Below are 7,188 nucleotides of genomic sequence, written 5' to 3' on the forward strand. Positions count from 1 at the left end.
TGCACTGTGTGACTGACTGTCACTCTAACCAATGGGGCAGTAAGGCGGGACTAAGGGCAGTTTTCACCCTGGGTTACACTTGTCTTCTCAATTCTTGGCCACAGTACCTGCCTGGATTTCCAGTAGTCCTGGGTCAGATCCATCAAATCTGTTTTGGCAATTGAAGCTAGCATGGCACTGTGTTGCTGTAGCTGGCTGCTAATATCATCCAACTGATTATCAACCCGTTTACCTAGAGCTTCCAGAGCACTGAGTATGGGTCCGACTGCTTCCTCAGGAAATGTCTGGTCACAGCGTGCCTTTAACTTTCTTTCCTGTTTGTCCTTTTTCAGGAGTATTTGTTGGTGTGGTAGTTCCTCTGTCTCATTTGCTGGTAGCACTAGCATTAGCTACCTCTGTTTGTGTAGAATAGTTGTGCTCAGACTCTTCTTATTGACGATTCCCCGTAGGTTTAAACAGTACTTTTTTCGATACTTGCGTATCGTTTCGTTGGCTAACAGATATATTTTTTAGTGGATGATGCACACTGTGGATTTTAGCCTCATCTGATAGGAAAACTGCTTAGAGGAGATCAAGATGCTAAGCTAAAGCTAACTTCCGGTCGGCAGCCATCTTACTACGGTCAGCTCACTCACTTACAGCATTGGGTTTTAATGACTTCGGTGAAGTTAGTAATTTGCTCTGGTTAAACATCTTCTTCTGTCCGAGTTCATTGCAATCGGAGAAAGCCTTCTCGACCATAGTCATTTATATATAAGAAAGCAGTAATAAGGTAAAATAATTTAATTCTCATCTCATAAAAAAAGTTAGAACAAAACTAGATCCCGGAAGTAGAGGAAAAAATTAAGTTAGTAGAAAGCTCGCTAGATGAGGAAAAATTAGGTAAAATCCATAAAATAAAACTAGAACTAAATGAATATATTGAAAAACAAAATACATTTTTAATACAAAGACTCTAAATAGAAAACTTTGAGCATAGCAACAAGTCAGTAAGTTTCTTAGCCAATCAGCTAAAAAGAAACAAAGAAAAAAACAACAATATTTGCAGTTACAGACTCAATTGGTAATACATTACAAGATCAGAAGGGTATGAATAATGTCTTCCGAGATTTCTATAAATTTTTATACACATCACAGTTAAATTAATCAGATAATGATATCAAACAATTTCTGGATAAAATAACTGTACCTAAATTATCAGAGTGTCAAAGAGCGACCCTGGACTCACTGCTGTCAACAAAGAAAACGATCCTATTTTTCCGACCAGCTATCGTCCCATATCCTTAATTAATGTGGATATTAAAATAAACTGTAAAGCTTTAACAAAACTATTAGATAAAATCACTCCTCTTATAATCCACCCAGATTAATCTGGGTTCATTAAAGGAAGTCAGTCAGCCACTAACACACGCAGAGTGCTTAACTTAATAGATTATTCCTACAGTAAAAATATTAAATCCTACATACTGTCTTTAGATGCAGAAAAAGCATTTGATAAAGTAAACTGGAAATTTTTATTTGCTACTCTACATAAATGTGTTTTTGGCAATTCCTTTATAAATTGGTTAATTATCTTATACAGCTTCCCAACAGCCTGTGTCACGACAAATAATCAAACATCTTCCAGCTCTTCCACAGTTGGCTCCCCCCATCCCCTGTCACATTTGCAAATCCTGGGTTGTCGATTGGGGGGTTCGCTGGCACCGTCTGTCTTCCGGAGGGGGGGTGGACTGTGCTGGACACCCCCTTTTGGTACTCCCAGTTTTAATTACACCTGAGTGCAACACACAACAACACCACATTCGAGCAGGCGCAGGGAAGATCTGGGTCTTTTCACACCACTGTTCCCCGGCTGCCACTTGGAGTCCGGGCCTGGAGGAAGAGCGAGCCGCCTGGTCCGTGGTCTTGGTAGGGGGCTGCTGCGGGGCCTGGGTGGCCTGCCAGTGCCGGGGCTTTCACTTCTGCTCTACCGAAAGGAGGATGGAGGGACGGGCGTGTAGCAAACGGAGGAGAGAAAGTGGCTGGGGGAAATAGTTAGTGTGGGTGGGGGGGCTCTGTTTGGGTGGCCTGTGTGGGCCTTGTGGGCCCCGATCCCGGGGGAGCTTTTGCTGGCGGTGTTCTGGTCCGGGTACGGAGCCAGGCCCAAAGCAGGAACAAGATGGATTGGTGTGACGGTGTCACCGCTCCCCCACATCCGGATTTTAGGTTCACTTATTTGGTCATAATCCCGGGACCAACCATTGGTGTCGTCGGGACTTTGGTCCTGGTATTATTGGATGTGAGTGTTATGTGTCAATGAGCGTCCAAGTCTTTTTTTTTTTTTTGGCTCATCTCAACGGAGTCTGTTTAGTGTGAGTGGGGGCACTAGGGTGGGAAGGCTTGATTGAGACTGTGAGTTTTTTTTTGCTTTTGTTTTTTCCCAGGTTAGGGTCTGAACTGCTCTTGGCCGGATTCACCTCAGGGTGGCTGGCTGCCGGCGGAGCCTGCGGCTCCCTGGAGCTCTGGCGTTGCAGTGGCTGGGGGACTTCCTCTGGGCCGACTCTCCTCATCCCTTGGTTGGGGTCGGACTTCCTGGGTTGGCCCCTCCGTGGTGCCCCGCTCTTGGGGTCCCTTTGGGCGTCTGGGGCTTTGGGTCTCCCAGCGCTGGACTCAGTGCTCTGGGAGGGCGCCTCTTCGGCTCTCCACAACTAGTATTGAGCATTTTTCCTTTGGATAAACTTTACATGCACATGTGCACTCTCACAAACAACTACAGGTGCTTGGTTCCAAGTACAGAAAGCCCACATTCTTATCTTCAGGCAACACAGAGTACATGTCAGATTAAATAATACTACTTATACTTCAGCGATAGTATCTAGGTGTTAGTTTATTGTATACCATGTCTGTTGGTTGTGTTGTTCTTTTTACATCTCTTTGCAGGTGATGAAGCAGACTGAAAAAGTTTTATCATTATCTCCCTTTTATCTCCTCTTTCTTTCATCTTTTCTCATTTTTTTCTGTTTTTCCTTTCCTGTTATACTTCCACTGCAGTGTCCATATAATCTGTAAAACCCCCTGCATAATTATAATAAAGCAATTTATAAGAATAAATCAAGCAGAACACTATGGACATAGCCCTTCTGCTCCACTTGTGAAAGTAAACTGTGGGGCTCTTTTTGGCATCTAGACAATTATTCCTATTGCAACATCGCCAGACAGGACAGAGTAAAAAAAAAAAGAGAGAAGTTAAGCAGAGTACAGCATGTGCAGCTTCTGTAAATTGGTGGTTTAACCAGTTCAACTGGTAACTGACAATCTATTTGTATCTATTTCCCACCTTTAGGTTCGCTGTTCCAATCATAATGTTCATAAGCTTCAGGTTAAGGTATTAGTCATTCCCGAAAGCAGTTCAGCCTCAGGTTCATTTTCCAAGTCTCTTCTATACTTTGGCAAGTTTGAACAAACTGTAAGTTCTTCTTTTTTCATAGTTAAACTTTGAAATTGATGTGTTGAAAATACTGTTGATTTTAGCTTTTATGTTGAATAGAATATTTTAAAAAATTGATAGTCAAAATGATGAACAGCTGACGTTTAGATGTTTTTTTTTCTTCACTTTACCAAAATATTGCTTGTTTATTATGAGAAAAAAAAAAATCATCCTGTCTATTAAAGTCAGACCCAACAGCTTCCTTTTTCGTATTTTAATCCATCAAAGTAAAATTAGATCACATTTAGTTAAACTATTCAATTTCTCTGATATTAAGTTCGAATTCGGCTTTGAAAAACCGTTTTTTTATAGTTTGATGGTTGTCAAACACAGCATTTAACTGGTATTTTTTTTTTAAATCTGCAGCAGGAAATAGTCTGACTGATCTAGACCTACAGTTTGGGATTCTGTAACTCAGTCAAACTGGAATCACGGCATTCCTTCAACACAAAGCTTTTACTGTCTGTTTTCAAACGGAGCTGTGAAACACTTTGGGTTTTCTTATTTAACATTAGGTGTGAATCATTGGAAAATATGAAGCTTTCTCCTGTGTGTTCTTTGCTGCAGCTCTGTGTGTGACCTGATGTGAAGTTAGCAGCATGGATCCGTTTGAGGACAAACTGGACAGAATCCCTCCCTCTAAGATCAGTAGGTCTGGAGAAAATGAGGGACAGAGCAAAACTCAGAGGTCAGATCACCATCTCTAACTGTCCAGGACTCTTCTCCATGTCAGAGCTCAACATGAACATCACCAAACCATCTTTTTTTTTTTTTACAGGAAACGATCTGAGCCAGAACCTGAACCCAGCTGTCTGTCCTTTAAGAGTAATGATTCAAAGGGTATTGGTATAGATTTTAAATCAGACCAACCTTCATCATCAAATAGGTGAGCTGTTTCTAAATGTTCCATATTCCAACAAATTAATGTGAACACAAATCGTTCTCACACATGTCTGTGTTCACGCATGAAGCAGTGAGTGATGGAGGCTAAATAATGGAAATAATCAGAAAGTCATCATAAAGGATTGTTTTATTGTGATAATATGAAATGATCTTGTTAGATGATATTGGAGCTAAAATCAGTTGTTCTTCCATCCAGTTGAATCTTTCTGAATTACCTTGTGTCACATTAGTGAACCAGAGTTGGTGCTTCTGCAGAGCTTTCTCAGTCTGTGTTCTACTTCACTTATAGAAGGCCCTTGAATGCACAACTTTTGTGATATTTTACCAGTAGACTATAAATATATTATTAACTACAATGGAAAGTTGTAGTTAATTTATAGGTCATTCACAATCAAAGGTAAAACCAATTAATTATTATTTTTTAAATGATTATAACTGTAATTTACTTACTTATCAGAGTTCTTAATCCTTTACAAAAAAGGTTGGACTCCTAAGATCCAGTTGACTTCATCAAATTAACAATTTAGATCATGGTTTATCACCAGCCAAAGAATTCTGCCTCTGTTCATGAAGACTGTGCTGAAAGAAGGGGATCTGGCCCTGAACGATAAACATTTGACTGGACAATAACCACAAACTACTACAGGTTAAAATATTGCTGTCTGTTTTCTAATAATCCAAGATTGTAGCCTATCTAATGTCTATGCAAACATTAAACGCTACTCAAGATAAAACACAAGGTGGGTAAAACTGTCATGTTGGGAGCAAGGTTTCCAACCCACATGCAGAACACATGGACGCAGAGGAAAAAATTCAACAGTTTATTGAAACACAATGAGATTAAAGTACTGATGTTTAGAATCAGATCCAGGACTGGTTACAACAGGTTCTCTGCAGAGAGGGACAGTTCGGTTAGTTGAAATCCAAATTCTGTTGTTTGTTGAGTAATACAGGTCTGTACCTGTTCAGTGGTTCAGGCTGAGCGGCAGAGGGAGGGAACCAGGAGGGTCCAGACGCAGAAGGTAGGCAGAGGGCTAGGCAGAGGCAGGGCTTGACTTCAGACTTTGTGGTGTTCAGATCAGAGTTTCTTTCCAGTTCTCTTCTTGAGAGCGGGCAGGCAGGTTCAGACAGTTTGATCTTCCAGGGTTCTTCTGAGGTCAGACAGGCTGGTTTGAGCTGAGAAACTCTTCCTGAGTTTCAGGTTTCAGTCAGGTTCTTCCTAGGAAGCAGAGAGGACAAAACAGGTTAGGTTCAGGTTTCAGGGGAGTCAGAGAATCAGACAGGTTAGTTGGCTCAGGCTTGCTAACCGTAACTGGCTTAACACTCTGGCACTGGAGTGTNCTTCTAAAGTTCATCTGTGTTCATTCAAAATGATCATCAGTCTGATTATTAGCAAACTGCTCCACAGTCTCCTTCAGCAGCCGCTACATGTCATCAGAAATACAAGATCACAGACCTGCTGCTGGGAGGAAGTTTGATGATAAGAACAAGATGAAGCTTTGATAGGAAATTAAGTGTGGATTACTACATTAATGAAAGGTCATTGAATGCACCACTATAACCTGTATTACCATAAAAAGCTGAACAGAAGCTAAAATCAGGGGTTTGATCATCAGTTTAAGACTAGAACAAGTAAAATAATCAACTAGAAGATAAATAAACCTGTTTCTCCATCAGAAGTTCTGACTCTGATTCAACGGGAGAAAGTTTGTCAGGAGAGAAGATCAGAACACATCAGACACTGTTCTACATCCAGACTTTCTGATTGTTGGTCATTTCCTGCTAACAAACCCAAACATCATCCCTTATTAATTATCATCAGAGCTAATTATTAATCCATCATTAATATACGGTTTACAGTGAAACCAGGAATATTTGGATCCACTTCAAACTAGAGCCACTGTGGGACACTTTAGAGTTCTGGGCTTCACTGTTTAACTTTAAATACAGTATTGTATTGTCAAGATTGAATTCAGGGTTTTTCCTTCAGGATCCAACAGAACTTCAAACCAGAACCAGAACCCAGCTGTGTTTCCTTAAAGAGTGACTGGTCAAAGCGTCACCTTATAGATTTTAAATCAGACCAACCTTCAGCTGAAAAGAGGTGAGCTCTGTCTAAATGTTTTAAATGTTTAAAACTGACCTGACTCAATTTGAAATGTTTTGATTTACCAACTTTTATTCCTTTTAATAAAAATGTTTTTTTTTTCTGGTTGTTTTTTCAATTATTTAGTCTCCATTGAGTTCAGGGTAAACATTGTTGGAGGTTTTCTAAAGGTCTGTTCTTCACCTGTTGGTCCAGCAGGGGTCAGGCTGATTTCAGCTGAAGCCAGAATTTAGGTTAAACATTTTACAAAAACAATCAATGTGTTGTCCTCACTGCAGTGTATTAACTGAAGTTATCCAACAAGTTAAACTCTGATGCAATAACCAGGAGACTGCTCTGTAGTTAACGTTCCACTGTTGTTTACTTGAGGAATCCAGCATTACATAGCAGAGGGAAAACTGTAACAAAAACAAAGTTGAACTATTTTTAATTTCAAGTTTAGGTTCTGGGCTGTTAGTGTAGAGGGTAGAGGGAGTAGTCTGCAATTCTAAAGGTTGAGGGTTCAATCCCAGCTATGGACGTATATTTTTCAATTTTTCTAAAATCACTTTTTTATTACATTAGACCATAGGGATTATCATTCTACATTTTTATCTTACTGTATATATAGGTCTATTATATTGCATGCCTTATAGCCACAGTGTTTAGATATTTTTATAATTGTATTTACCCTATTCCATATTATATGTGTCATGGTCTGGCGGTGTTTGTG

At 40.1% G+C, this 7,188-nt stretch overlaps 1 long non-coding RNA gene across 1 annotated transcript; it reads left to right on the plus strand.

Annotated features, from left to right (window-relative positions):
* Positions 1-3,353: 3,353 nt before the first annotated feature.
* On the plus strand, positions 3,354-4,353 carry LOC107081124. The gene is made up of 3 exons (XR_001481033.1): positions 3,354-3,445; positions 4,034-4,154; positions 4,245-4,353. It is a non-coding gene; the product is annotated as an uncharacterized LOC107081124 (long non-coding RNA).
* The last annotated feature ends 2,835 nt before the right edge of the window (positions 4,354-7,188 follow it).

This window comes from Cyprinodon variegatus, unplaced genomic scaffold (assembly GCF_000732505.1).
Source record: "Cyprinodon variegatus isolate N-32 unplaced genomic scaffold, C_variegatus-1.0 Scaffold2996, whole genome shotgun sequence".
NCBI classification, from domain to species: Eukaryota; Metazoa; Chordata; class Actinopteri; order Cyprinodontiformes; family Cyprinodontidae; genus Cyprinodon; species Cyprinodon variegatus.